The sequence below is a fragment of the Dasypus novemcinctus genome, chromosome 1 (genome assembly GCF_030445035.2).
Source record: "Dasypus novemcinctus isolate mDasNov1 chromosome 1, mDasNov1.1.hap2, whole genome shotgun sequence".
Classification (NCBI taxonomy): Eukaryota; Metazoa; Chordata; class Mammalia; order Cingulata; family Dasypodidae; genus Dasypus; species Dasypus novemcinctus.
Genome location: NC_080673.1, coordinates 154,270,780 through 154,298,508, shown reverse-complemented (window position 1 = coordinate 154,298,508; position 27,729 = coordinate 154,270,780). Strand labels below are relative to the sequence as shown.

At 40.8% G+C, this 27,729-nt stretch overlaps 1 protein-coding gene and 1 long non-coding RNA gene across 7 annotated transcripts in view; one reads left to right on the top strand and one right to left on the bottom strand.

Annotated features, from left to right (window-relative positions):
* The window catches only part of LNX1 (ligand of numb-protein X 1), a 223,285-nt gene that overhangs the window by 186,470 nt on the left and 9,086 nt on the right, over positions 1 to 27,729 (bottom strand). Inside the window, exon 1 of one of the 4 annotated variants that reach the window (XM_004460618.5) lies at positions 9,133 to 9,219. The exons of 2 other annotated variants lie outside the window; for them this stretch is intronic. The gene's annotated coding sequence lies outside the window, so the exon portion shown is untranslated. Of the gene's footprint in view, positions 1 to 9,132; positions 9,220 to 27,729 lie in introns of those variants that run through there. One more of the 4 variants, XM_004460614.5, reaches the window with a different exon arrangement.
* The window catches only part of LOC111764661 (uncharacterized), a 101,058-nt gene continuing 98,004 nt past the window's right edge, over positions 24,676 to 27,729 (top strand). For all 3 annotated transcript variants that reach the window (XR_011649313.1, XR_009186123.2, XR_002797221.3), the window contains exons 1-2: positions 24,676 to 25,099; positions 25,314 to 25,375. This is a non-coding gene — a long non-coding RNA (uncharacterized lncRNA). The remainder of the gene's footprint in view (positions 25,100 to 25,313; positions 25,376 to 27,729) is intronic.

Genomic DNA, 27,729 nt, shown 5'->3' with positions numbered 1-27,729 from the left:
ATCATGACACATCCATTGCATTTGGTAAGTACATCTCTGGGCACCTCTGCACCTCATGGTCAATGGTCCACATCATGGCCCATACTCTCCCCCATTCCATCCCCTACTGCAACTTTAAACGAAGCAGTATTGAACATAGTCATTTATAAAAGTTCTCTAATTGGAAGATACCCATAAATTATGATTTCTAAAACTTTCAATTATCATTTGTACTTCTCATTTGCCAATAAACAAGTATTACTGAGAGCATAATATATATCTAAGCTTGTGCTAGGTACTACAGGACATCATAAAATATAAAAGCTATAACTCTAGAAATATCATATAAGAATCTTGGCTCTAAAGGTGCTTATGAGATCATGAGAAGACCAGACTTAGACAATGAAATGACCAAAAAGTAAATAGGATGTGATAACAATAAAAGAGCAAAGAAGTTTAGAGACATCACCTACTTTCAGGGAATAGTCTGAGTCATATTTCTCTTCTTTCCCGTTCTTGGAGCAAAACCACACCTTTATGGTTTGGGCAGTTCACAGCACTAAAAGATGCTTTAACAAACCAGACTGTCTTGTGCTAGCAACTAGAATAATCTTCAGAAAAGAAAATTTACTTTGGGATTTAAGATGATCAAAACTGATTACTTCTCAAGAGGCTTAGAAACCCAAAGCAGTAAACACAGCTGGGGAAACACTTGAACCTGGGTCCATAAAAACTCCAGTGAATAATCCATCTTTCTCTGCCTTATGACACGGACACTATACCACATTCAAGAATCTATAGGAAAGCAGTAAATATTTTTATACGACCTTGTTAGTGAAGAGAAGAGAAAAATGCATAGAGACATGCCCACCCACATCATCTCTATTTGTAATGTAAATATCTTTCTTGTTTTGTTGAAGTAAAGGAGAAAGGCTTACATTCAGCCCAGCTTGCTAATGGTAGCATGGGCTGTTATGTAACCAAACCTATATCATCTCAAAATTTAGAATGCCAATAAAAGTATATTTGATTGGATGAAAAATAAGTGTTCAATTTGTTGACAGACTTGGGCCAATTTTCTCTATATAGGATAATTTTGACTTATCAAGATTTTTTTATTTCTGGAAAGATGGACAACCATATATTCACAGTGATTATTTCTCATAGTGGGAGTGAGTACTGATTGTTTACTTCTTTTCATGGATTGGTGTTTTTGAAGTATTTCAAAATAATTCATATTGTTTAAAAATAAAAAACATATGATTTTTTAAGCAATCTAGTTTACTTCCCAAATGATATCTACACCATTTAAATAAATTGCCCTTAACTTTGTCTACTAAATAGTTACGGTCTTCTGTTCATTTTAAAACAAATTTCCCAACCAAGGTAATTCTTATGATCAGTTTTCACTGATATTTAATAATGTATATAATTGTTAAGAATGTTTTGACACAGGTCTTGCGTTTTGGAAAAAAGTTACTCTGAGGAGGAAAGAAATTATGCCCTAAAAATTTCTTTTTCAGATAACTTGCTGTGTAGTTAATTAGCAAGAGACACAAAACATACTTTCTAAAATAATAATAGCCCAGATCCTAGCTCTTTGAGACAACAAGGCTCTGTTTTTGCAGGTGGCCTTCTACTCAAAGAACAAAAACTGGAAACATCCACTGAATTGCCCTGTTTACATGTGTTGAGTCATGCTAAGGGAACAGAGCTAATCAAGCCTTTTCTGTAAAGTAAAAGGACTAGACTCAGCTTTACTAAGCCCCATGCATGAACTTTTCATATGTCTCTACAAAGGCACACAACCTCTTGAGGAGGCATCTAAGGCAGAGCTGGCCAATAGCAAGATACTGCAAGCCACAAATGCAAGCCACATGAGGAATTTCCAGAAGCCACATTTTAAAAATTTAAAGGAGACAGGAAAATAATTTTAATTCCACATTTTATTTAGCTAAATCTATTCAGAATAGTATTTCAATGTTAAAAATGTATTTAGATATTTTCATTCTTTTTTTTTTTTTAATTCTAAGTCTTTGAAATCCACTGAGTATTTTAAACTTACAGCACATCTCACTCTGGACTAGCCATATTTCAAGAGCTCAAGAGCAACACGCATCTGGTGGCTACTTTATTAGACAGTGCGACTTTAAGATGAAAATGTTGTTATCACCAAGATTACATCATCTTCATTCTTTCAAAGCATACAATTCAGTGGTTTTTAGTATATTCCTAATATTGTGCAACTATCACTGCTATTTAATATCTAATTCTCTTAAACGTGGAGAAGTTAAGAAATTTGACCACAATTCCACAACTTAAAGTCCATATTCTTAATCACTGTATTAGTCAGGGTTCTCCAGAGTAACAGAACCAACACGGAACATACATATGGGGGGAGAGAGAGTGAGAAAGAGAGAGAGAGAAAGAGAGAGCAAGCAAGAAGGCGAGAGCAAAAGAGAGAAAGAAAGAAATTGTCTCACATGATTCTGTGGCTGGCAAGTCCAAACTCTGCAGGATAGGCCACAAGCTGGGAACTCATGTTGAAGTCCTTAGTCTAAATTCACCAAGAGAAGCTAGCTGGCTGGAAATTCCAGTAAGAGTCCATGTTAAAGTTGAAGTAGAAACTTCTCTGACCTCTGAAACCTTCAGTTCTAGCTTTTAAGATCTCCAGTTAATTGGATGGAATTACCCAAAATTTTTAGGATATTTTCCTTTGTTAGTTGTAGATGCAATCAACTGACTGTAGACACAAATCTCATATACAAAATACCCTCATAGCAAGCAAGCTAGGGCTTAACCAAACTGGACACCATAACCTAGTCAAATTGACAAAGGAAATTAACCATCATAACTTTTCCACATTTGTTAATATCCTTAATAGGAAAGTAATACGTGGTCTTCTTCAGGCCAGTGATTCTCAAAGTGTAGTGCTCAGATCAGCAACATTTGCATCATCTGTGATTTTATTAGAAATAGAAACTCTTGGATCCCACTCTAGAGTTATTAAATTCCAAACTCTAGCTGTGTTTTAATGAGCCCTTCAAGTGGTTCCGATGCACCTTAAAGTTTGAGAACCATTGATGTACAGCAAACATATAAGACCAAAGTTTACTGGAAAATCTCTGTGGGTCAGAGACAGTGTTATGTGTGGAGTATGTTTGGTTTGAGGAGTCAAAGTAGAAAAAGACAAACTCTCTTCTCAGTGCTTATAGTCGAGTGAATTTGATAGAAGCATGAATAAACATTAATGTACAGTGTAACACATTCCAAGTCAAAATATGCATGTGCTGCTCCATCCAGGGATGCTAGAAAAAGTTTCTCAGTCGAAATAGCTTTTGAAGTTCCAATAAATTTAGAAAACCAACAACAGTTAAAGATATTCAAGTACATTTGCTGCTCCATGTTGCTTTCAAGAGAGAATCCACCCCCTCTCGATTTAGAGGTGAAGTGGACTTCACCATTCCAGGGTCCTCAGGATGGAGGAATAAAATATAAATTAGAGTAGGAAAAAAAAAAAAAAGAGAGAGAATCCAATTACCCGGCTCTTGCTTATGTTTCCAAAGTTCTCCTTTAACTCCTTGCTATTCAAAAGATGGCCCAAAAATCACACTGACACCACCTGAAGTCTTGTTAGCAATGCAGGATTTCAGGGCCCACTCCTGATCTAGAATCTGCATTTTAACAGATGATAAATTAAAGTTTGAGAAGCACTGCTCTAGCTACTATGAAAGACTCACAATTCTCTTAACCTGGTACATTATATTTTCTTCATAATGCCCTTCTTAGAATTCCCTCTCTCTTTTACCATCCCAGACCTCCAGACAAGTTGTACACCCCTGCTGTATGCATACTTTCATATATATCGTTCTTTATCTGTTCGACTTTGATACTAGACTGTGAGCCTCTAAGGGGCAGAGAGATTTTTATTTTCTCTGTAAACTGTAGGCATTCAGGACTTACTCATTACCTTGCACTTAATGGATGCTCAACCAATGTTCATTTTATGAAACAGTGGATGGATGAATATGTGCCAAATACACAATGTAGATAAAACATCAGTGAATCGTACCTAAGAACTTATATTCCACTCTGTCACATTCACCTAACCCTAATGAGTTGTCTGTTTAGTTACAGTCAAATAGATCAGATGGAAAGTTAGGGAAGAAGGAGACTGGGATGTGGCAAAGGTTTAAAAAGAAAATATAATTTCTACTTTTGAAAAGTTTAAATAATGATTTTTTCACTATATTCTGGTTTACCAGCACCCACTCCAAAAGAAAGAGGCAGGGGCATGAAAGGAAATGAGCATTGCGTTGAGAACTGGCTTCTAAGTCTGGTACCAATCAGCAGTAAAAATGAAAAAGCTTTGGGATTTTCATTCATTTCACCTCTCAGGGTCTCAGTCTCCTCATCAATCAGCAAGGGAGTTGGATTAAGCAATCCCATAGATCTTCATAAACATTAAAATTCTATAACATGATGGTATGCGGGCCCCTTTGGAAATGAAGAGTTTATCTGGAGGTTATCTGGAAATGAAGAGTTTATCTGGCCTCTGGAGGTTAATAATCAGGTTTCATAATCTATCCTTATAGGGACATTACACTAAGCTATATGTTTCCTCCTATTTCCCTAGATATTTTTAAAAATATGACTTTATTGTATATTAAGTTTTTCAAGAGGAGGAAACCATTTCAGGGAATCTGCTTTGGAAAGCTGTTACGTATGTTGTAAACCAGCAAGAGTGGATGTCCATCAAGAACGCTGGCATTTACAATAAATCCAACTTTGTTCTAAGCGATTAAGTTCTTTAGAAATTCTATTGACTTTTCAAAGAGTGCATGGATTAGAAAATACTGACAATTTTCAAAACACTGGCCTTGCATCTTAATGTCCCGGTGTCGTGGCAGGGAACAGTAAACCACTGTTGGCACACACTGGGCCACTCATCACATATGAAGTATGTTGACCTGACCGGCCTGGGGAGACTACAGCTCCCCTTGTTTCCTGCATAACTCCCCTGCTGAAGGGCCAGCAATGGACCATTATCTCTTACTCTGACATCTGAAGAGAGAATCTGAATGCCAGGAAGGAAGTTTTCCAAATCAGTATAAAAACAAAATCCTCTTATGACAACAGGATGCAGTAAAGAAAACAAAAAAGGAAGCTCATGAGAGGGAAGAGGTTTAAAAGTGTAAACGAAAAATACTTCTGAGAAAAACAAGAGACCCCTAATGCAGTGAAGTGATTTGTATTTATTGGGGGAAAAAATCAGCATTGCTGGAGCAACTAGACTACAGAAGTAGGGCTGACACATATGTTGCTGAAAAGATTGCTCACCATTGTCTAATCACAGGGCTTTAAAATCTAACCTAGGTAACTGGAAGTCAATAGCGTTTTCTTTCACAATTTCCTGTCTCTTAGAAGCAAAATAACACCCCTCTTTGGGAGGGAAGTATTAATGAGTTTTGTCCAGAATGGATACAGTTACACAAGAATGGTAGAAAGAGCTTAACTTTTCATAACCCAGTGATTACAGAAAATATTGTATGGTGATATTTAATCATAAAGAGCTTTAATAACTTATCCTAGGTCAAGGCTAGAAATGATTTCAAAATCATTTCTAAGTCATCACTTGGAATTCATCAGCCTAGAGTGAGAATGTTGTGTGAGCAGCATGGCATATATCAAAGATGGCCAATGGAAATAGCTTGACCAAAACGTGGGCTAACTTCATTTCACTTATTCCAGAGAATGGGAGGGGAAAGAGGTTGCACTCCATGTAGCATGGATGAAGATGAGTCAAGAGTAATTCTTACACAAACCATATGTGCTTCCTAGATTTTTCTCCTGAGTATTGTGACTTAGTGGTAGAAAGACAGTTATAATGGGCTAAAATTTAACTTTAACCAATTGAATTTGCAATTGAAGCAGTGAAGGATGTATTTTATTTGTTAGAGCTCCTGTGAAATTATTATAAGTATCAGCAGATTCATATAATCTTCACCCAAACCTCCTGAAGTGCTGGGTCTACTATTGACCCCATTTTACACAAAGGGCAGACTGAAGGCTGGAACAGACAGCTTGCCCAAGGTTGTATGGCTAATGAGTGGCAAAGCCAGAATTTGAAATCAGGTCTGTCCACACCTCCTAGGGCTCAAGTTCAAGAGTTTGAATATCATCCAGTTAAAAAATACAAGCTTGCATTGAAAGATCTATGCATAGGCAGTTATTCCTCAAATATATATATTTTTTAAATCCCATTATTCTTGTAACCTATGTTTTAGTGCAATTCTTTCTACTTGTCTCTGAAAACTGGGTTCTCAATTATTTCTTTTCTTGAGCTCTTCCAGGTTCTACCTCTTTGCTCATCCTCTTTGCCATCACAGACATACACATATTTCCCTTATTTTTAATAATTCTTCATCTGACTCTTTTGTATCTGTTAACAATTACCCTATTTGTCTCCTTCCTTTCACAGCAAATAGTATATTTAGCTGTGACATCATGGGTCTCACCACCCACTCTCTCACTGTACTAAACTCTACTGTCAGAGTACTCATGATCTCCAACTACCAAATACCAAGGTCTTGCCAGGTTGCCTCTCACCTTGACTTTTCTACAGCATTTAGCACTGTGGACCATCCACTTTTTGGAGAATTACATATGCATATTAGGCACTCAAAAATGTATCAGGTGATTGACTAAATGAACTATTCAAGTTATTTTCTGAATTCTTAGGCATGATATATTCATGCTGAAGACCAGGAAAAATGTTTACATATAAACATACTAAGTTAAGGAAAGCAGCCCAACATTGCAGCAATAGCCCTTTTTTGCAGAGTAAGGAATAAGTTTAATTTAAAAGAATTATATATTTTCAAGGTAAATATTTTTAAAATGTGTAGGCATACCATATATGAAAATTTACTTAAAACTGATGATCAACCTAAGTATAAGGGCAAAAACTATAAAAACTCTTAAGAAAAGATATAGGAATAAATCTTCATGATGTTGTCTTAGGCAATGGTTTATTAGATATGACACCAAGAGCACAAATGACAAATGGAAAAATAAATTAGTTGGGCTTCATCAAAATTAAAACTTTTGTGCTTCAAAGAAAACCATCAAGAAAACAAAAAGACAACCTAAAAATATGAGAAAATATTTGCAAATCATATATCAGATAAAGAACTTGTATTCAGAATATATAAAGAACTTGTACAACTTAGCAATAAAAAAACCACCCAATTTAAAAATGAGCAAAGGATTTAAATAAATATATCTCCAAAGAAGAAATACAAATGGCAGTAAGTACATAAAAGGGTATTAGGGAAATGCAAATCAAAACCACAAGGAGATACCACTTCACACCCACTAGGACAGTTAAAATAAAAGAGATAATATAGGTTGACAAGTATGGGAAAAACTGGAATCCTCATATACTGCTGGTGGAAATGTAGAATGACACAGCCACTCTGGAAAACACTTTGGCTCTTGCTCAAAATATTGAACATGTGACCTAGTAATCCCACTTCTAGGTATATACCCCAGAGAATTGAAAACTTGTACACAAGTGTTCATAGCAGTATTATTCATATTGGCCAAAAGGTGGAAACAACCCAAAGGTCTATCAACTGATGAAGTGATAAACAAAATGTGGTATATCCATACAATGAAATGTTATTTGGCAATAAAAAGGGAAGATGTACTGATGCGTGCTACTATATGGATGAACCTTGAAAACACTGTGCTAAGTGAAAGAAGACTGGCACAAAAGGCCACACATTAATTATATGTATACGATATGTCTACAATAGGAAAATCAATAGAGACAGAAAATAGATTAGAGATTATGTATGGCTGGGAGGGGGGACAAATCGGGAGCAAGTGCTTTTAAGTATGAGTTTTGGAAGGAGATAGTGAAAATATTCTGAAATGCGACAATAGTGATGGTTGCACAACCTTGCAAAGATACTAAAAACCACTGAATTGTACACTTAAAGGGATGTATTTTACAGTATGTGAATTATATCTCAATAAAGCATTTAAAGAGAGAAAAAAAAAAGGCAGTAGCCAGCTGTAAACTGGTATTTAGCCGGGCTTTATTTCCTGAGCTGTCTGTTCCTTACATTTGTATCCAGCTAGTGAGATAACACTGATTTTCTTGATTGTCAGAAACCAAACAAAACAAGCAAACCAAAGCAAAACGCACCTTTCACAGCCTTTGTGGATGGGCTGTTTTGGCTGGTGCTCTGCTTCAGAGCTTAGCCTCCTATCAGGAAGATAAGCCAGAGGCAAATGTGACGTGATGGGGAGGAGGGACACCTCCAGGTCTTACCTGGCACTGCCTGGAGTCACAGAGCCTGCTTCTTTTCCTCCATTTGTGCTTGCCAGTGGCCTTAGGAATTCCCCTATTCACAGTTCACAGGAATTTTGAACGAAAGCCCCCTCTACTCCCTTTGAAATAGGCTTTTACCCCATCTGGGTGTTCTGTAGTGTGACTTAACGCATGTAGTCCTTTGCCCAAGGCAGATTTACTTGTTTCTTATAGTGCTTTAATGCCTGCGACTTGCTTCTCTGCCTTCAGGTCAAATTCTGGGAGAGTGAACCAAAATTTCCAGTTTGGTTTTTTAGACATCCTCCCAGCAGAATGGCACTGGCATACAGGGACCCTACTGTGCTTGAAGGGGTTACTCTGCTCCCTCTGGGGCACCCACAGTGGGAGTGGGAGTGCAAGTTGGCTCCACCCAGTGCTGTGGATGGGTGGGGGAGGGGCCACAAGAGCGCCAGGAGCTTTATTCTATGGCTTTTGAAGCAGCTGTTTTCTTGATTCAGCGCATGCCCAGTTAATGCAGCCCTTTAACTGTTTTCTATAGTTCTGAGGAAGATTACTCTCTTAGATTCCTCATTTGCCTGAAGGGGAATGAACAATGGCCGCCCTCAGAGCCAGCCCCCAGCATCTGAAATAGTGATCAAAAGCTGTGCGTAGTTATCAGACACACATCCTCGGAGTTTGGAGGACATAGGTCTTTATGTCCCACACTGCCACTAGCAAACTGCTCCAGGTGCCTGGGCTGCAGCCCCCACTGCAGCCCGCCTTGAGACCGGAGGATGGGTGATGGCAGCCGCTATAAAGAGGGCGAAACTCACCAGGATTTACCACAATTTACCAGCCTCTTCCTCCCGCTCTTTCTTGGATGCGGCAGAGTGTTCCTCTAGACAGCAGAGTTTCAAAATCGTTGATTCACAGTTCCTGCTAGTTCAATAGTTGTTTTGATAGAGGGACTGATTCCTGGAGCTTCCTACTCCACCCTCTTCCCACAATCCTCTCCAGAGTCTCTAGGTTTTGAAGCTTTGTTCTGGAGCCCCCCCCCCCCCCCCCTCCTCTCGTACTTCCCATGGGGAGGATTCAATGATGGGGATTCAGTGGAAGTGCCCAGCTCTGGGTCAAGGTCTCAGGATTTACATAATGCTGACTTCACAAGTCTCTGAGGGAAACTGCATTTAGGAAGCAACCAAAGCTGAAGATCATATCAGTTTTACAACACTCCAACTGGACGGTATTTCTCTTTAGTGCCTTCACGTTTTCACGTGGGAGTGAAGATTAAATTCACTAGAAAGAGAATCATCTCCAGAATGTCTATATCTGCAAAAATTATGTGGCAGCAATTCAGTTGGAGGTTGGGAGCAAGGAGAAGACTCTTCTTGAAGCTGTGTTTAAGAACTACTTTAGAAATGTGGATTTGGGGTGACTGGGGAGCTATTTGAGATGGGGGTAGTGATAGCTAAAGCCCCGCCTTCCTGATCACACATCCTTGGTGATCCCCGAAGCATGGACTGGAACAAGGACTGGAAGCTGTCCTTAGCAGAACCCTTAATAATGACTGCAACATCCTGACCACTAAGATGCCTACTGAGAGGTCAGTGCTAAGAGCTCATTCTGGTTCCTTCTACCCTTGCTTTAGCCTGTCCATTCAAAAACGTCCCAGGTGGTGCCAAAGTTTGGCTTCATTCCAAGACCTGAAAATAAAAAGTGTGCCACCTGCTCTCCAAATGGCTCGTCTGCCCTTCGAGGGTATTGTGAACCAGTGGCAGAGTCGCTTGCGCCATCTATGAAGCAATGGAGCTTAACTAGAGGTAAAGGGCAGGCTCAGACCTGGGTAATGGGAATGATACAGGCTCTCTGAGTTTGTTCAGTCTTTGGGAGCAACAGGGGACAGGGGTGATCAGTCTGTGCGTCTTCCTAGAGGACCATACTCCTAACTTAGACAGAGACCTTGTTGTTGTTGTTTTACATTGCAGGTACACCTTAGCTTGATTTTTCAAACAGATGTTACTGTTTCCAGGAAAGAAAAAAAAACAAAACAATCCTAAGTACTTACAATAAAGACCATAAATACCTCTGTTTTTCTCATTTCTCCAACTTACCTTCCATTGAAAAGCCAAAATCTATGCAATGCATTCAAACAATTTCTTTCTTATGTTTTTTGTTTGTCCAGGGGAAAAAAATCCCTTCAGTTATTTTTGGAAATATGAGCGTTTTCCCATGAAAATAATTTATTAATTAAGAACAAATAAAAAGGTAACAGTACATGGGTTTTCACTTGACCCTGCGCTATATGTTATTTCAGTAGCTTCTGCTTAAAACAGGCTTTTAAAATAAATAACAAGACATGAAAACCTTGTAACTCAGAATTGGATGTTTCCGTCAGCTTTTAGGAGTTGGGAGAAGGAATTGTATCTGGCATTAGAACCACCAGGTGAGTCAGGGCCCACCTGGCCCTATATAGAGGCCGGCTTGGCAGTGACTGGGTAGGCCAATAAAGGCAACTGGCCAGAACCAGAACCATGCAGTAAGGAGCACTGGGTCAATATGATGTGTATGCACATGTGTCCATGTATGTGTGGCTGCACGTACATGTGCACATGTGTGATTGGTGGGGAAGGGGCAGCGGGTCACAGACATGAGGGATGCCGCTACCTGGAGATAATTTTGGAACCTAGTAGAACCTGGGACCTGTGTACCTGGTGGGGAGGGGAATCAGGTTGATGTGGGGGAAGACATGAGCCTAATTTGACTTGCCTAGGTAAACTGATCCTGGATCTAATATCAGGAAAAATAATCCTCTTCCCCACCCACCATTTTTGGGAGGACAGTGGAACCTCCTTATGGGTCTCCAGCAGAAAGCTGCTGAGGAGACCGAGAAACAAAATTATTCCTGAACAATCTGGTTCAATTTCACATTTTATAAGAAATGTGAACAAACTGGCTGCTTGCTCTCAAACTAACAGCGAGTCTCTCTTTCACCTCTGCTGCTACTGAGGACTCTTTTCCTCTCACTGGGACTCTGATCTCAACTTTTCCAAATCTATCTCCCTAATCTGATGTGCTTCCCCATGCGACAATTTTAAAACTGACGGTACCAGCAGTTCTTCGCCCTGGCTACACATTAAAAGCAGCTGGGGAGCTTAAAACAAAAAAAGCCCATGTCAGGCCCCCACTCAAAACCAATCAAATCAGAATCCCTGGGGGATGTGACCCAAGTGTGAGCATTTTTTACAATGCTCCAGATGATTCTAATACATAGGTCCAAACTGACAGACAAATGCCTGCTGCAGGGATTTTCAAAACTGGCTGCAATGAGTATCGCCAAGGGACTTAAAAGTCTCCCCAGCGAATCAGTTCAGAATCTCCCTGGAGGTGGAGCACAGGCACTGGCATCTTTTAAGTCCTTGAGAATCTTTGGCTTAGTGCAATTACAGTTTTTGACCATTTGTAAGTTTTTAATAAAACCTGCCGGAGGAAAGCAAAAGAAAGATCCTGAGTCCACTGGTTCTTCAAATCCACTGAATCTTTTTCTTTTCTTTTTTTTGAGGTAAAGGGGACTGGGAATTGAACCTGGGACCTCGTATGTGGGAAGCTGGCACTCAACCACTGAACCACATTGGCTCCCCTGCCGTGTGGGAAGCAGGTGCTCAACCATTGAGCCACAACAGCTCACTTGAGTCACATCAGCTCTCCTAATCCACTGAACCTTGATCTGGCATAGAGGTGAGCAAGCACTGGGGGAGCAGGGCGATACTGGGGGCAGACTTAGGGCAGTGTTATCACAGGCTCTTCCCCGGTGCGATGTCTTCTAGCTAAGATTGACTGCCACAGCGGCCTCGTGCTTTGAAACTGACACTGGGGCTCAGAGTGACATCTTGCGTGACCGTCTCCCTTCCCTCTCCTCAGAATACACCCGCCCTCCTCAGATGCCTTTGGCTGGTGCATCCCCTCTCTGGCTGTCGTGAGTGTTGCTGCTGAGGGCTTACCACTGCCTACTTCTCTGAAGAACTGCCTTCTGCTAAGCAGCTGCTCCCCTAAGATGCTATACGCCCCCCCTCCCACCCACACACACAACGTCCTTCACCCTGCCCATGAGGGATAGCCCACAACCAATGACTGACTGACTGGCGTGAGGGTTCAAAGTCCAGGTCCCCCGCCTCAGGGCAGGATGAGTTCATGTCCCCTGTTCACTCAGGCTAAAGCTAGAGCCAGCTGAAGCTACATCCTTGCTTAGTGTTTTTTTCCTGCCCTGTCTTTCTTCCCTCACTCCCCCTCTCCTGAGAACACTCCCTCAAGAAACCCTCTGTACAAGAATCCTTTTCTCAAGGTCTGCTTCCAGTTAAACCAGAAAAGTAGTGATGGGGTGGACGGAGTAAAAAATATACAGACTTTCCCGTCAGATACATCTGGGTTCAGTCCCAATTTTGTCATGAACTAGCTGTGTGAACCCAGCAAGTTATGAAAGTCTGTGATACTCAATTTCTTCTTTGTATTGTAGGATGACTGTTCCTCTCTTGCAGGACTGTCAGGGTGATTAAATTAAATGCAACAAGAGAATGGCTGTGAAAGTCCATGGCACATGGTAGGTATCAGCCATGGTGGCTTCCCCGGCCTACAGAACTTTCGTAACACCTTCCTCTTGGCTTGGCTCTCTGTTCTCTTGGTTCCCTGTGTGCTACAGTTTTCTTAGCCTCCCTATTCTCTTTCTCTCTTTCCTACCTTCTTTGTACTATCTCCTTTTCCCCAAGATATTTTCACCTTATTTCTTGAATGTTTTTCATGTCCTATGACCCCAGGATAAGCGAAGATGACTGCACAGCAATATCCAGAAATATAAGTCCTGTTCTGTGGGCTCCAGCCAGAGAAGTTGCTATGAAGCTATCAGTTTTTGTTAGCTCAGCAGAGTTAGGTTGGGTTCATTTTTGTAAACAGAACTCTCGAAGGACTGGTTTGTGGCTTTTCCTGAGCTAGTGTTTAGCCAGAGAAGGATGTACTATTTTCCTAGCAAGATTAAAATAAAGGCCATTAAAAACCAATCATACTAGTGCTTGACACAAGAACCCTCATCCGCCTTCCTCCTGTGGGCCAAATGGCGGCCCGGATGGGAGCTGATCCCTGCAGTCAGGACATTAGGCAGGAGTTTACTGGCTCGGCCACAAACTGGTTGTGGACTTTGGGGACATTGCATAACCTCCTTTGGGTCCAGTTTCTCCATCACCAGAAAGGCTCCTGAGCTAAATATTTGCCAACTGCTTCACAAGGGTCCTCTGAAAATTCATAATATATTATTTGGGAAGCACTGAAAGCCTGTGTAGAAAGTGACTGAAAACATTTATTTTGTTACTGATATCCCCCCCTCCTTTTTTTTTTTTTTTTTCTTTTCCCCTAGTTTGACAGAGACACAGTGAAGGAAAAGTGACTTGGACCAATTTTGGAAGACAATTGGAAAAACAAATATTTATATGCCATGGTGACGGTACACCTAAGACCAAGAGGAGAGAGATACTTGACACAGTAATTGAGGGTAGAGGCTTGACTGCGGAAGCACTAAAACTACTCCCTACAAGTTCTATTGTGAACCTCCTGGTTATTTTACAGATGGCACAAAGTCGGCCCCAGAGACTTTGGCCAGAGTCAACAAGCAAAGTCAAGGGGAGGGCCCGGACCAGAAACTACAATTAGATGTTCAAGGTCATCCCCGTCACTTTCCACCTGCAGAAACTCAGGGCTTAGTAAAGCACTGGGAATGACCAGGGACACACAGCAATTGACATCACACAGACAAATTTCTGGAATTTGGGTGTCCTGCCACTGAACCCTGTAGCATCCTTCCCAGAATATAAAGCCACTGATTATGTGCTAAGAAGAAAATTTAGTGGTAACAAAATCCAGTGCATCCAATTTTCAGATTAAGACACTGAGATTGCCTTATCCAAAGCCCCAGCCAAAGAGGAGAGGATAACAAGCAGGGCAGCCAACATGTGAGTGGTCATTGTGGTGCCTCAATTCTCACCACAGCCCTTCGAGGCAGCCACTGTTATCCCCATTTTGCATAGGCACAGAGCGTTTATACCTTGCTGAGGTCCCAGAGCTAATAAGGGCAGCCCAGGATCGCCAAAGATCATTTGACAAAAGGGGAAACTGAGGCCCGGAGAGGGAGGAAGGTACCCGTGGTACCCTTCCGGGCAAAGGGTGCGCGCCCTGGAGGAGGGGGGCGCGGCCCAAACTTCTCTCACCCTCTTCAAATCAACTTTCTCTCTTTCCAGGGCGATCTGTGACATCGCATATGAACAAGAGGGGGTGTCACCACGGAGACCAGAAACCCTTTCGGAAACCTGCCAAGCCGACCAGGCAGCGAAGGGGGGCGCTCCACTCCCACGGCGCCTGTTCACTTCCGGCCCTGGCGTTGCCTCACATGCGCAGACCCCACCTCCCAGGGCGTGCTGCGACACCCTTCAGCCGACGGGGCTTGCGGATCCCCAAACCCCATGCCTCGAGGCTGCGGGCAGATCCCGGCCATGCGCACATGCGTGCCCGACCTGTCCTTCAAAGTAGGCGATGTGTCAGCTCAGCCTGGTATTCTTGTTCCTCATTCACCGAATGCGCTGCAGATCACGTCCGGCTCTGTAAGACTCTACGTTGAAGAGGGTGGAAATCTGAAAGCCACACACTAGCCTTGAGCATGCAGTATTAGCCTTATATTGACACTCAACTAGATTTTTATAGTAATTATACAGTCAGTATAACAGACCGAGATAATTACCACAATTTGTCTGTGCAGCCCAGTTTTCCATCCTTCTTCTGGCACTGTCCTTTGGGAAGTTCCTTTTCCACTCCCAGCAGGAACTGGAGCTGTGGTCATAGTAAGTCACTGCCTAACCAACTTACCATCACACCAGTTTGGGTGCTGAGCACATTGCCCAGCCTTGGCTGACCATAGTCCTCTCCTCTCAGGTGCAGGGACTGGTCCAAGAGGTGGCCAAGTCGAGTCAATAAGAATCCTTTCCCAGCATTTTTGGAATCTGAGATTGTGGTAGATTGCAATATGCACCCTCAACATAGACATGTTCTTAATCCACATCTCTGTGGGTTTGAACCCAGTGCAAATAGGCCTCCTGAGGATTTGATTTTTAGTTAAGGTGTGGTGACCTGAACCAAGGTGGGCCTTCATCAGATTCCTGGAAGTCTCAATAAAGAGAAGGCACACGTCAGCACAAACTGGAGGAGCAGACAGAGAGAAGAGGACTTTGCTAAGGCACCCCCAGGATTGCCGGCAGGCCAGCGCCAGGGTGCTCTCGACTTAGAGAAAGTGAGCCCTGCCAATGTCTTGGACTTCTAGTCTCAAAAACTGTGAGCTAATAAATGCTTATTGTTAAGGCCAAAACCAGAAGTGTAAAGGAGAGCATCCTCTAACCTTTTTGAAAGCGAGCAGTTAGGAGGAGGCCGACATCCATCTTTCCTGCCGCACGAGGTGGGTGTAGGTGGGTGCCTGGCACACAAGAAGGAAGTCGAGTAGTACAGGGTCAGACATGGAGAAGGAGCGCACCAAGAGTATCTGAGCTCCTAGTCAGACCAAGCCCGCTGGACCATCCAGTTATGTGAGTCAATGAAATCCCGCTCTTTCTTCAGTTTGTTTAAGTTGGGGTTGTGCCATATAACTGACTGTTTAAAAGAATCATGTTTAAAAATATATAAATTCTTATTCAGAAAGATGTTCTCCTTCCTCAAATATCTTATATTAAGGAATATGGGTGATTAAAATGGAGTCAATTCAGTTTTAATATAGTGTAAATATTTCAATTTTTATAATAAAGAGAAATAGGACTAATATCTTGTTGTAAGTTGCATACAATTTAATGTAGAAGTATCTTTTGGGGTGTAAGGGCATGATTTGATCGATATTCTATCCAACTCAATATGTTACTCAAACAAGCCAACTCATTATGAGTTTTGATTATCTTTTCCAAAGTGTGATGTTTTAAAGCATCATGAAATTGGGATAGTTGCAACATAGTAAACACTTTACTCACCCTTTATTTCAGTGCACTTTTTCCCTCAAGTGTCTTTTCTACATTTATTAGCAATTTATATTTCTTTTATGTAAGGCTTGTTTATCACTTCTGCCTCTTTTTTTGGGGTCCTTTTATTGGTAGGGATTTGTATATTTTGGATATGAATCTTATATTTGTTGTCAGTATCTTATGCTTTGCATCTTGTCTTTCTGCTTGTTTTGTGGCATTGTTCTTTGGAATTTTTATTATGAATTAACTTCAACTTACAGGAAAGTTGCAAAAATAATACAAAGCCATACATAGAACTTCAATACACTCCCTCACTCAGATAGTCAGATTAACTAATTTTTAACATTTTGCTACATTTTTTATATCTTTCTATTATCTATCAATCATCTAAACATTTGAGTATAAGTTGCACACATCATACTCCTCTAACACTTAAGACTTTGAGGTATATTTCCTAAGAATAAGGACACTCACTATGTATTAGTCAGCCAAAGGGGTGCTGATGTAAAATACCTGAAGTCTGTTGGCTTTTATAAAGGGCATTTATTTGGAGTAGAAGCTTACAGTTACCAGGCCATAAAGCATAAATTAGTTCCCTCACCAGTCTGTTACCACATGTTGGAGCAAGATGGCTGCTGACATCTGCCAAGAATTCAGGCTTCCTGGGTTCATCTCTTCCCAGGGCTTGTTTCTCTCTGGGCTCAGCTGCCCTCCTCTCTCCCACAAGGCCAGCTATAGACCATCAGGTGACAGCTCTGTCTCTCTTGCTGGGGTTTGATTCTCTCTGGGCTCAGCTGCTCTGCTCCTCTGTGTGCTTACTTCCCAGACTCCAGCTCAAAAAACTCCAGTCTCCCTTCTCTGCAGTGCGGTTTCTCTGTGCGTCCCTGCCCACCAAGGGAGCAAGGATGCAACATCCTATTGATGTGGCCCAATCAGAAACCTTAATCATTATTTAATAAAGTAAAAGTTAAATCTCTGAATTCACTATATTCTAATATGCCCAGAGGGACAGACCAGTTTATAAACATAATCCAATATCTATTTTTGGAATTCAAAAACAATATCAAACTGCTACACTATGTAATCAACTTAAGTAAAACTTTCAAGTTCAAGAAATTTAACATTGATATAAACCACATGGTCCATAGCCCATTCTTTTTCAGTTGTCCCAATAATGTACTTTATTTTTCTAGGTTGGAAGATTTTAATTACATATATACAACTCAAAATTTCCCTCTAACTACATTCAGATATATAATTCAGTGGCATTAATTACATTCACAATGGGCTGTCATCACCATCATCCATTACCAAAACTTTTCTATCACCCCGAACAGAAATTCTGTACCAGTTAAGCTTTAACTCCCCATTCCCTACTCCCTCCCCAGAACGTGGTAACCTGTATTCTAGTTTCTAACTCTTTGAAATTGCTTATTCTAATTATTTTATATCAGTGAAATAATTTTTTGTGTGTCTAGCTTATTTCACTCCACATGATGTCTTCAAGGTTCATCCATGTTATCACATGTGTCAGAACTTCATTCCTTTTTACTACTGTACAATATTCCATTGCATGTATATATTACCATATTTTCTTATCCATTCAATTGTTCATAGACACTTGGGTTGCTTCCATCTTTACACCATTTGGAATAATGTCACTTTGAGCACTGGTGTGCAAATATCTGTTAGAGTCCCTGTTTTCAATTCTTTCGATTATATACCTTGAAATGGGATTGTCAAGTCATATGGTAATTCTGTATTTAACTTTTTGGGGAACTGCCAAACTATTTTCCATGGCAGCTATGACATTTTACATTTCCTCTAAAGATGAATGAGTATTCCTGTTTCTCCATATCCTTTCCAACACTTGTAATTTTTCTTTTTCTTAATAGTTTCCATCTAGAAGGTGAAGTAGTATCTCATTGTAATTTTGTTTTGCATTTCCCTAGTGCCTAATGATATTAAGTCTTTTTATGTGATTTTTATTCTTTAGAGAAATGTTTATTAAGTCTTTTGCCCACATTTTTTTTTTGTATTTTTGTTGTTGAGTTATAGGATTTCTTCATAAATTCTAGATATTAAACCCTTATCAGATATGTGGTTTCCAAATATTTTCTCCCATTGTGTAGGTTGTCTTTTTACTTTCATGACGGAGTCCTTTGATGCACAAAAGGTTTTAATTTTAGTAAGGTCCCATTTATCTATTTTTTCTTTTGTTGCTTGTACTTTTAGTATAAGGTCTAAGCAACCATTGTTTAAAACAAGATGCTTAGATGCTTCCTTACATTTTCTTTTAGGAGTTCTATTGTACTGATTCTTATATTTATCCATTTTGAGTTCATTTTTGTATATGGTGGGAGGTAGGGGTCCACCTTCATTCTTTTGTATATGGACATCCATTTTTCCAGCACCATTTGTTGAACAGACTATTTTTACCCCATTGAGTGGATGTGGCACACTTGTCAAAAATCAATTGGCCAGGGACTGGGTATAGCTCAGTGGTTTCAGTGCCTGCTTCCCATGTACACTGTCCCAGTTCAATCCCTGGTAACTCCTTTGAAAAAAAGATCAATTAGCCATAGATGTGAGGGCCTATTTCTGAATTATCAATTCAATTCCATTGGTCTATATGTCTGTCCTTGTGCCACTACCATGTGGCTTTGACCACTGTGGCTTTATAATAACTTTTAAAATCAGGAAGTCTGAGTCCTCTGACTTTATTCTTCTTTTTAATGATAGTTTTGGCTATTCAGAGTCCCATTCCCTTATTCCTAGATATTTGATTATTTTACTTGCTATTTTAACTGGAATTTTGTTTTTCAGATTGTTTATTACTGGTATTTAGAAACACCACTGATTTTTACATGATCTTGTACCCCTGCACTTCGTTGAATTTGCTTTTTATTTTTTTAAGATTTATTTTTATTTTCTCTCCCCACCCTCCACCCCCACTGTTGTCTACCCTCTCTGTCCATTTGCTGTGTGTTCTTCTGTGTCTGCTTGCATTCTTGTCAGGCAGCACCTGGAATCTGTGTCTCTTTTTGTAGTGTCACCTTGCTGCAACTGCTCTCTGTGTGTGCAGCACCACTCCTGGGCGGGCTGCTTGTTTTTCACGTAGGGCGGCTCTCCTTGTGGGGTGCACTCCTTGCACGGGGGCACCCCTGTGTGGAAAGGCACTCCTTACATGTGGCAGCACTGTGCATAGGTCAGCCCATCACATGGGCTAGGAGGCCCTGGGTACCAAACCCTGGACCTCCTATATGGCAGGTGGACACTCTATCAGTTGAGTCACATCCGCTTTCTGAATTTGCTTTTAATTAACTCTAGCAGCTTTGCTATAGCTTTCCAGGACTTTCTATATGACATCTACAAATAGGGAAATTAATACTGCTTCCTTTCCAATTTGGGTGCCTTTTATTTCTTGTCTAATTGCTCTGACTAGAACTTCTAGTACTGTACAATTACTGAATAACAGTGGGTAACAGTGAGCATCCTTGTTGTGGTCCAGATCTTAGATGAAAAGCTTTCAGTCTTTCATCTTTGCGTATGTACATCGGTGCACTTTTGAATGGTTACAGATTTGAGGTCTCTTAGTCAAAGTTTGTACTCTCTGCCTGGAACATGAAGGCACATCAAGTTACTGAAAGGGACAAAGTACTAGCCTTACATCTGGAATCTCCCAACTTTAGCCCAGGACTTTCAATATCAGGGCGTCATGTTCATTAATTCAAGTTTATGTTTTCTCACATCTGTTTTACATATATATATATATGAAAGTACTTCAAGTACCTCTTGTCCTAACTACAGCTGGCAAGATATTTAAAGCTGTAAATATTTACTGAACTGCATAAAACAGCAGTGTGGGCTGATATGGCCAATGGAATTGGGAGTTTAGACCTCATGTCTGGCTCCATTGTTAATTCCTTTTTGTGACCTTGGGCTGGTCAGTTAAAATCTCTGTGTTCCAGTGCTATATTTACAAAAGGAAGATACTAATCTTTACTGGCCAGCAATCTGAAAGTAACCACCAAGGACAATATCTACTATTCAGACCTGAACTCAATGAGGCATCTCATACAGACTGCACACTATTACTTTTTTTTTTTTAATTTTAAGGAAGGAGGTTGGTGGAGCAAAAGGGATGCTTCCATTCCTGGCTTGAGGGAAAATGAGACTTCGTTGCCTGAAGAGTACTGTCCAGCTCCTACTTATGCATATCACTATGTTAAGAAGACTATACACAATCTGAGTAAGTAACCACGTTCCCTCTCCCATAGCCCCATAGTCTTTTTGCTTGTTGTTTTTGCTTATTGTGCTCTTTGTCTGCTCATTGTCTGTTTTTTTTTTCCTTCAGGAGGCTACAGAAACTGAACCCGGGATCTCCCATGTGGGAGACAGGTGCTCAACCACTTGAGCCACAGCCACTCCCTGCTCATTTGTTTTTGCTCAGTGTGTGCTTTGCTTGTTGTCTTGCTTATTGTTTTTGCTCATTGTCTGTTCATTGTTTTTTTGTCTTCTTTAGGAGGCACCAGGAACTGAACCTGGGACCTCCCATGTGGGAGGTGGACACTAAACTGCTTAAGCCATATCCGCTTCCCAGTAGCCAGGTTTTTAAAAAAAAAAATTAGTTTTTTTATTTAAAAAATTTTTTAGAAGGTACCAGGGATCATTTTCCCTTTACATCTGGCCTTCTCTTTAAAATGTGTTTTTTTTTTTAATTTTTAAATTTATTTTATTTTTAATTTTTTTAGGAGGTACCAGGGATCATTTTCCCTTTATATGATATGAGAAACATGATCAAGGTCTGTAGTTTAAAATCTCTGTTTGAGTGAAGGTGTTGTAAGCTATATCTTTCACACAGCATTCAACCTCCCCCTGCCCATTCCAAAGAAGAAGAAAAAGCAGCAACTGAGGTGATAATCTGGATGACATAGATGGAAGAATATTGGGTTATATTATTAATTTAGGACTGAATTATTGCCTCACTTCTTTCACTTTTCTTTGACTACAGAGACGACATCACTAGGCAGAAGCAGTTTTATGAGATGAATCCCAGTTTGCACTGGCAAAGAATCTCATCACACAAATAATCAAATTCCAATAATTGGCTCACACTCAATCTCCTGGGCACAGCATCAAGGACACAGAGAGAGGACTATTCTGACCCCCAAGAAACTTGTATCTTCCTTTCCACGAAGCAATGGAAACTCTTTCCAATGATGAAATTTTTTTATGATAAACTAAGCTAATCTGTTTGTACCAACCATTGCATGAAAATCTAACCAGAGTCACAGAGGGTCATGATGTAGCTTTTATGAAAGTTCGTGGGTAACTTCAAAAGTAAAAGATGGATCTATTCCAGGAGCAAGAAAATACAACCATGGCAATAATTCCTTAATTTGCAAGTGCTGTGTACTACACATCTCCTTTCACGTATTACCTAATTTTCACAACAACTCTGTAAAGTTGTATCATTACTTAATCCCCACGACACCACTAGGCAAGTATCACTATTATTTTATTTTATTTTTATTTTTTTTTATTTTTATTTTTATTTTATTTTATTATTATTTTATTTCATCATTTCTAAGATGTCAAAGGATGGACTACATACCTTTATTTTATATATCACCCAGAAAAAAAAGTGACCTATTATATCATAACACACCACTGATCATAAAAAGAATCCCAGTTTCAAAGAGTTAAAATGTAAAAGAATGAGTGTCTTAGAACTGATGGAATATGGACTTTCCCTTTTATAGATGAAGAAACGTATGCCTTATTCAAGATCAGGCCATTGATGGAGGCTGGAAGCATCACTCTGACTGTCTGACTTCAATCCAAATGGACTTCATGCAACCAGACCTAGCAATTCTGAAGATGATCTTGGAAGCAAGCTAGAAGGTTCCTACCAGTTATTCTTGGAACTACCACTTTAGAAGAAAATGATTGATTACTGATAGGTGGCAGCCATCACGGTAGTGTTGGGAGCAAGAAACAACAGACTATTTTCAAAGGGAAATATGAATAGCCACCCACCTCCTATCTTCATGATGTATGGCATTAATATGGTATAGGCATGTGGGCATTAAAGTGTCAAAGTTCTATTTCTTCTTTCATTCAACTAATCAGCCATTCATGTCTTGTGATTGCAAACCAGTAGAGATGTCAAGTCAGAGGAATAATCAGGACTTAAATATATGCTAATTAAGTAGACAAAAAAGTATGCCCAATGAATGATCTGGAAAGAGGCAAAGAAAAAAAGCCTGACAGTGGTGGGAACATAGGATTTTTAATTTAATTTAATTTAATTTAATTTATTTTATTTTAAAGTGGTTATATATATACAACATAAAATTTCCCATTTTAACCACTTTCAAGATATACTTGAATACCATGATTCAGTGGTATTGTTTCACTGTGTTGTGCTACCATCACCACCACCCATTACCAACCAGAAACTCTGTACCTATTAAGCATTAATTCCCCATTACCTTCCTCCCCACCCACTGTAAACTGTAATATTTTCTGTTCCTATGACTTTGCATACAGTGTTCTAGTTATTTCATTTAAGTGAAATACAATGTATGTCCTTTTGTGTCTGGCTTATTTCACTCAGCGTGATGTCTTCAAGGTTCATCCACGTTGTAGATGAATTAACACTTCATTCTTTTTTACAGCAGAATAATATTCCATTGTGTATATATATGTATGTGTATATATATATACACACACCACATTTTGTTTGTCCATTCATCAGTTGATGGACACTTGTTTGCTTCCACCTTTTGGCTATTATGGATAATGCTGCTGTGAATCTTGGTGTATTAATATCTGTTTTGGCTCTCTGCTTTCAATTCTTTTGTGTATAGAAGTGGAATTGTGGAATTAAAGGTTTTAGCATTCTTTTGTTAATGTTCCTAATTGTTGGCACTTCTTTGGAAATTTAGATATTGGCAACAAGAAAGATTGTCAGGATGGAGAGAAAGCAGCGCTTAACAGGATGTTGGTGGAACAGCGGCCAGGGGGCCCACGGCAGGTGACTCAGGTGCTGAGAGAAAGCCTTCTTCCCTGGGAGCACCTCACCAGCTGTGGAACAAGCTGATTGGAGGCTAGAGGAAGCAAGCCGCTGTGAAAAGTTTCTCGAACTTTCTGGCCTTCTCTTTAAAACATGAATCAAAGAAATGTGAGGAAGTGGAGAGAAGAGGACTGGAGAAAATGAGTCTGTGGCCATAGTGCTCTTCTGCTGAGGATAGAGCTTTGGCAAGCACATCAAACACACTCATCTTTGTGAAATACAAAGGGTCACAAGTGCTTTCATTTTAAGCCCTGATGTGATATTAATGATAAAGAGCCACCAGTTGCAGAAGGACCACCCTGCATCTATAAACCTGAAATATACTTCCGTTTAAGGGGACACGTCAACTGTGGAAACAACCAACGAGGCTAGGCATTGTGGAAACACTGCAAAAGAAAAACTCCCAATGATAATGTGTAGAGGAAGCAGAGGACCTTGGAGGGCATGTAGTTTCCTTGTAGCCAGGGACTGCTTTCCCAATAATTGTGCACTGGCTAATTCTAACAAGAGGTTTCTAAAGTGAAGCTGGGGTTTCGGGTTCGACTCACACGAGCTGCCTTTATTTGGTCAGTCTTTGTTTTCCCCCCAGTCTGGTCGGCGGTCCTTCCGGGCCTTGCTCAATCCCTGGCTGAGGCTGAGGCTCAGCTCTTGTTCCGGATGAAAAGGTATTGGAAGCCTGGCTGCTCTAATTGGGGCTTGCACCTGCAGACCCTGCGCTTCCGAGGCGGCTCGGCTCTGGGTGCTGCACTGTGTGTGAGTCTGTGTGCGCGTTTTATCTCCTCAATGAACACTGAGACTCCACACAGTTATTTGGCCTGAATAACCTGGAGGGCATCCAAGCTGCCCAGTCACTTTCTCTGCTCAGGGCAGGGAGGGCGGGGGGGGGGGGGCACCCCCTTTACTCCACTCTCTAAGAAGAGGTTTTTAGCCTTGCAAATACATCCAGTGTATTTTGATCTAATAGCTGCTGTCCCCAAGAGGGGACTTATCCAGATAAAACATGCCCTTCAGGGTGTTGGAGGAGGTGCCCCAGCAGGGTTTTCACCCACCAGTAAGCTGATGCGTTTTTTATGAGTCTCTCACACTTCGCTCTGATACTCTATCCAGTGGATGCTGATGTGGGATGGCTACCACTGATGGAAACTGTTAAATAGTTTTCCAAAGTGTGGTACCATTTTATTTTCCCACCATTTCTATTTCCTTCATGTCTTTTTTCCCCCCATTTTCCAATATGTATTTATTTTAAATTCTGTGCTCAGTGAGGCTTTTTTTTTTAATTTAAAAAATTATTTTTATATCAATGTTACATGATACTCAGTTAACACAAGGTAATAACTACAATAACAATAAATCTGCTTTGGTCAGTGGTTACACTCCCTCCTCCCTCCCCCCACACTATTTTTGTTCATTCCTCAGTCTTGAGGGATTTGGGACGATGTCTGCTCTGACTGCTTCAGGCTGAAAAGGGATATAAATTTTATGGGGCAGCAGAATGGAATTTGTTTTGCTTGCAGTTGAAGATACGCCTTGTTTTTGGGGTGGGGCTGGCCCAGCAGCATCATTTTATTAGTTGTCCAAGGCAAGCCCATAGAACTGGAGTGGAGAGTACGAGTTGGCCACATATCTGTAGTTCCTTCTTACTAACACTTGGTATGATCAGCGTTCTTAATTTTACTATTTTAATAGGTATGTAACAGTATCTCATTGTGGTTTTTACTTTGCTTTTCTCTAATGACTAATGATGTGGAGCATCTTTTCATGTGCTTATATGTTTTCTGTATGTCTTCTTTGATAAAGTAACTGTTCAAATCTTTCAGCTATTTCTAAATTGGGTTCTTTTCTTATTACAAAATTTTGAGAAGTTGGTATACATTCTCCCAGCTTTTTTTTTTTTTTTTAGGAATTACCCTAGAATGTAAGATGTTGTGCTTCTTCATGGAACTTTCAGCATCATGGGAGCAGGTAGGAAACAGTTTGGGGTCCTGGAGCCTTCCAGCCCTTGGAGATCACAATCCCTGTATGCCTTACTAGCCTTACAATGACAAAAGCAGGACAACTCGGAAGTCATGAGATGCCTAGGCCATCTCTACTTTTTGAGGATCTTTGGATAATAAAAATGAAAGAAATTCCAAAATTGACTTAGAGAAAGTATGATGTTGTAAGTGTATATTTTTAACAAGTTTGAGCTTTTGAACATACATAAAAATTCAACATGTGTATTTCACTGGGGATGATGTAAAGATCCTAAATTTGAGACCAATGTGCAAGCTGGGCCGAAGGGCTCTCCTGGCCACTGACCTCTGGCCACCTTGTGATAGGTCATCAGAGGGCAGCACCAGTTTGGGCCCTAAAGTCATCTGGCACGATAACCCTTTCATCCTTTAGGCTTGAGAACCAAGTGAATGGCACTGAGATGACGACAGGAAAAAGGGTTATTTTTTCTGTCCCAGAAAAAATATGTCCCAGGAGAATTGTGCTGCTGGGGGACCAATCGTGCTTCTTGGGTCCTTCTGGAGCTACCTCTTCGCTTCACCCACCTGCAAGCCATGTGAATGAAAGCTGCCTTCATAGGTGCTGCTCAGCTTGTGGATTCTGAAGTCTCTTGGTCTGGTTTGGGCTTTTCTGCTTAGCCAGGGTGGTTGGTGCTGACTGTGAGAAGACTTGCTCCAAATAAAGAATTCCAAGACCTCCTAGCTCTGCCCACGGAAGCATCCCTCCCCCAACCCCTGGGGACTTTTACCATCAGCTTTGTGGAACCTAAGCCTTCCCTCACCTCTGGGTGCTTCATCTCTCCACAAAGGCACTGTTGCCCCTCCCCACCCTTCCACCCCCTCAAGGAGACATTTGGCAATATCTAGAGACATTTTGGTTGTTGCAGCTTGGGTCCGGGTGCTACTAGAAGCTAGTGGGTAGAGACCCGGGATGCTGCTCAATAGCCTATAACTGACGGGAAAGCCCCCACAACAAGGAATTATCTGGCCCCAAATGCCCAATCTTGTATGGTTTAAACTGGTTTCAACCAGAATGGAAAGAGCTTGTGATCAATGAAGATTCTGAAAAAGCAGTTCTTTGTTCATTAATCAGACAAGCGCTGAAGCATGGACACAGAGGTAGCTCAGAAAGCACACGAGGTCGTGAGGAACTGCTTGCCCAAGGCCTCTCCTCATTTCCCTTTCTCTCACTCCCCTCTTCCCTGCTGTTAAGAACTCTGGTGCCTGAGACGTGATTTCAAACCCAATCCTGCTGCTGATTCTTTGGTGACTTTGGGCAAGTTACTTAATTCCTTTAAGCCTCAGTTCTGTGTCTGAAAAATGGAGATAACCATAATATGTTTCAGAATTCCAAGAATTATGCAAGATAAGACAATTCACACAAAGAGCTTAACAGTACCTAGTACATGGTAGGAACTCAGTTAGGACCAGCAATGAATATTATTCCATGAATTAAGCACCTACTGAACACAAAGCACCAGGGCGGGTGTGTTTCCTAGCACTCAGCACTAGCTGGTGGCAATTTTTTTTTAGTCCACAAAGACGTTTTCTCTAAAAATCTTAATAACTAGCCCCTGGCCACCCCAACCCCAAACTGTACAGGTAGATTGAACTCATCGTGTTCTGTAATTCATTTCAGTGATAAAAGCAATGAATCAAAAGTAACTTAAGTTAAAAGTATGTAGTATGTATTGAAGTAGTTAATGTACATATGCCAATTTATGTCTATAAATTTGTTTTACAGTCCGTGATTAGAAATTTGCACAACTGTTAAGAAAATACAGCACTCACTGGGTGCCTAGTAGCAAATTCCTGGGAACTCTTGGGCTGTCCCACTCCAGGACCCAGCAGGATTCCATGTCAAGTGACTGGGATAACATCTCCAGGAGGGCAGTTACCTAGCACCAGAGACCCTTGTCGCCAGAGACGGCCAAGCAGAGATGGGGAGGATCATGGTAGGGCGAGCTCAAGGCACTTCTGGAAGGTCATTGTTACAAACCCAGAGAACCAGTTCTGTGAGTTTGGCTCAAAGGGCACATTTAGTCAGAGTCACGGAGAGGTGTGGCGCTGCCGTGGAGGCAGGCAGGTGAGGATTACAACCAGCACAGGCAAAAGGCTCTTCTCGGTTTCCAAAGAGGGAGGGAGAAGTAATGCTCTGGTCCTGACCCTCAGACAACACCTCAGTTCTTGCCAACAGCAGGAAAGAGAACCCATAAAGTCTTCAGTGAGCCAAAAGATAATCCTTATTCCGCCAGGCAGAATCCGGGCCAAAGACTAAGGAAAGAAAATTTGCCTTAGCTATGTTTTTGCTTGCCTGTCTGTCTC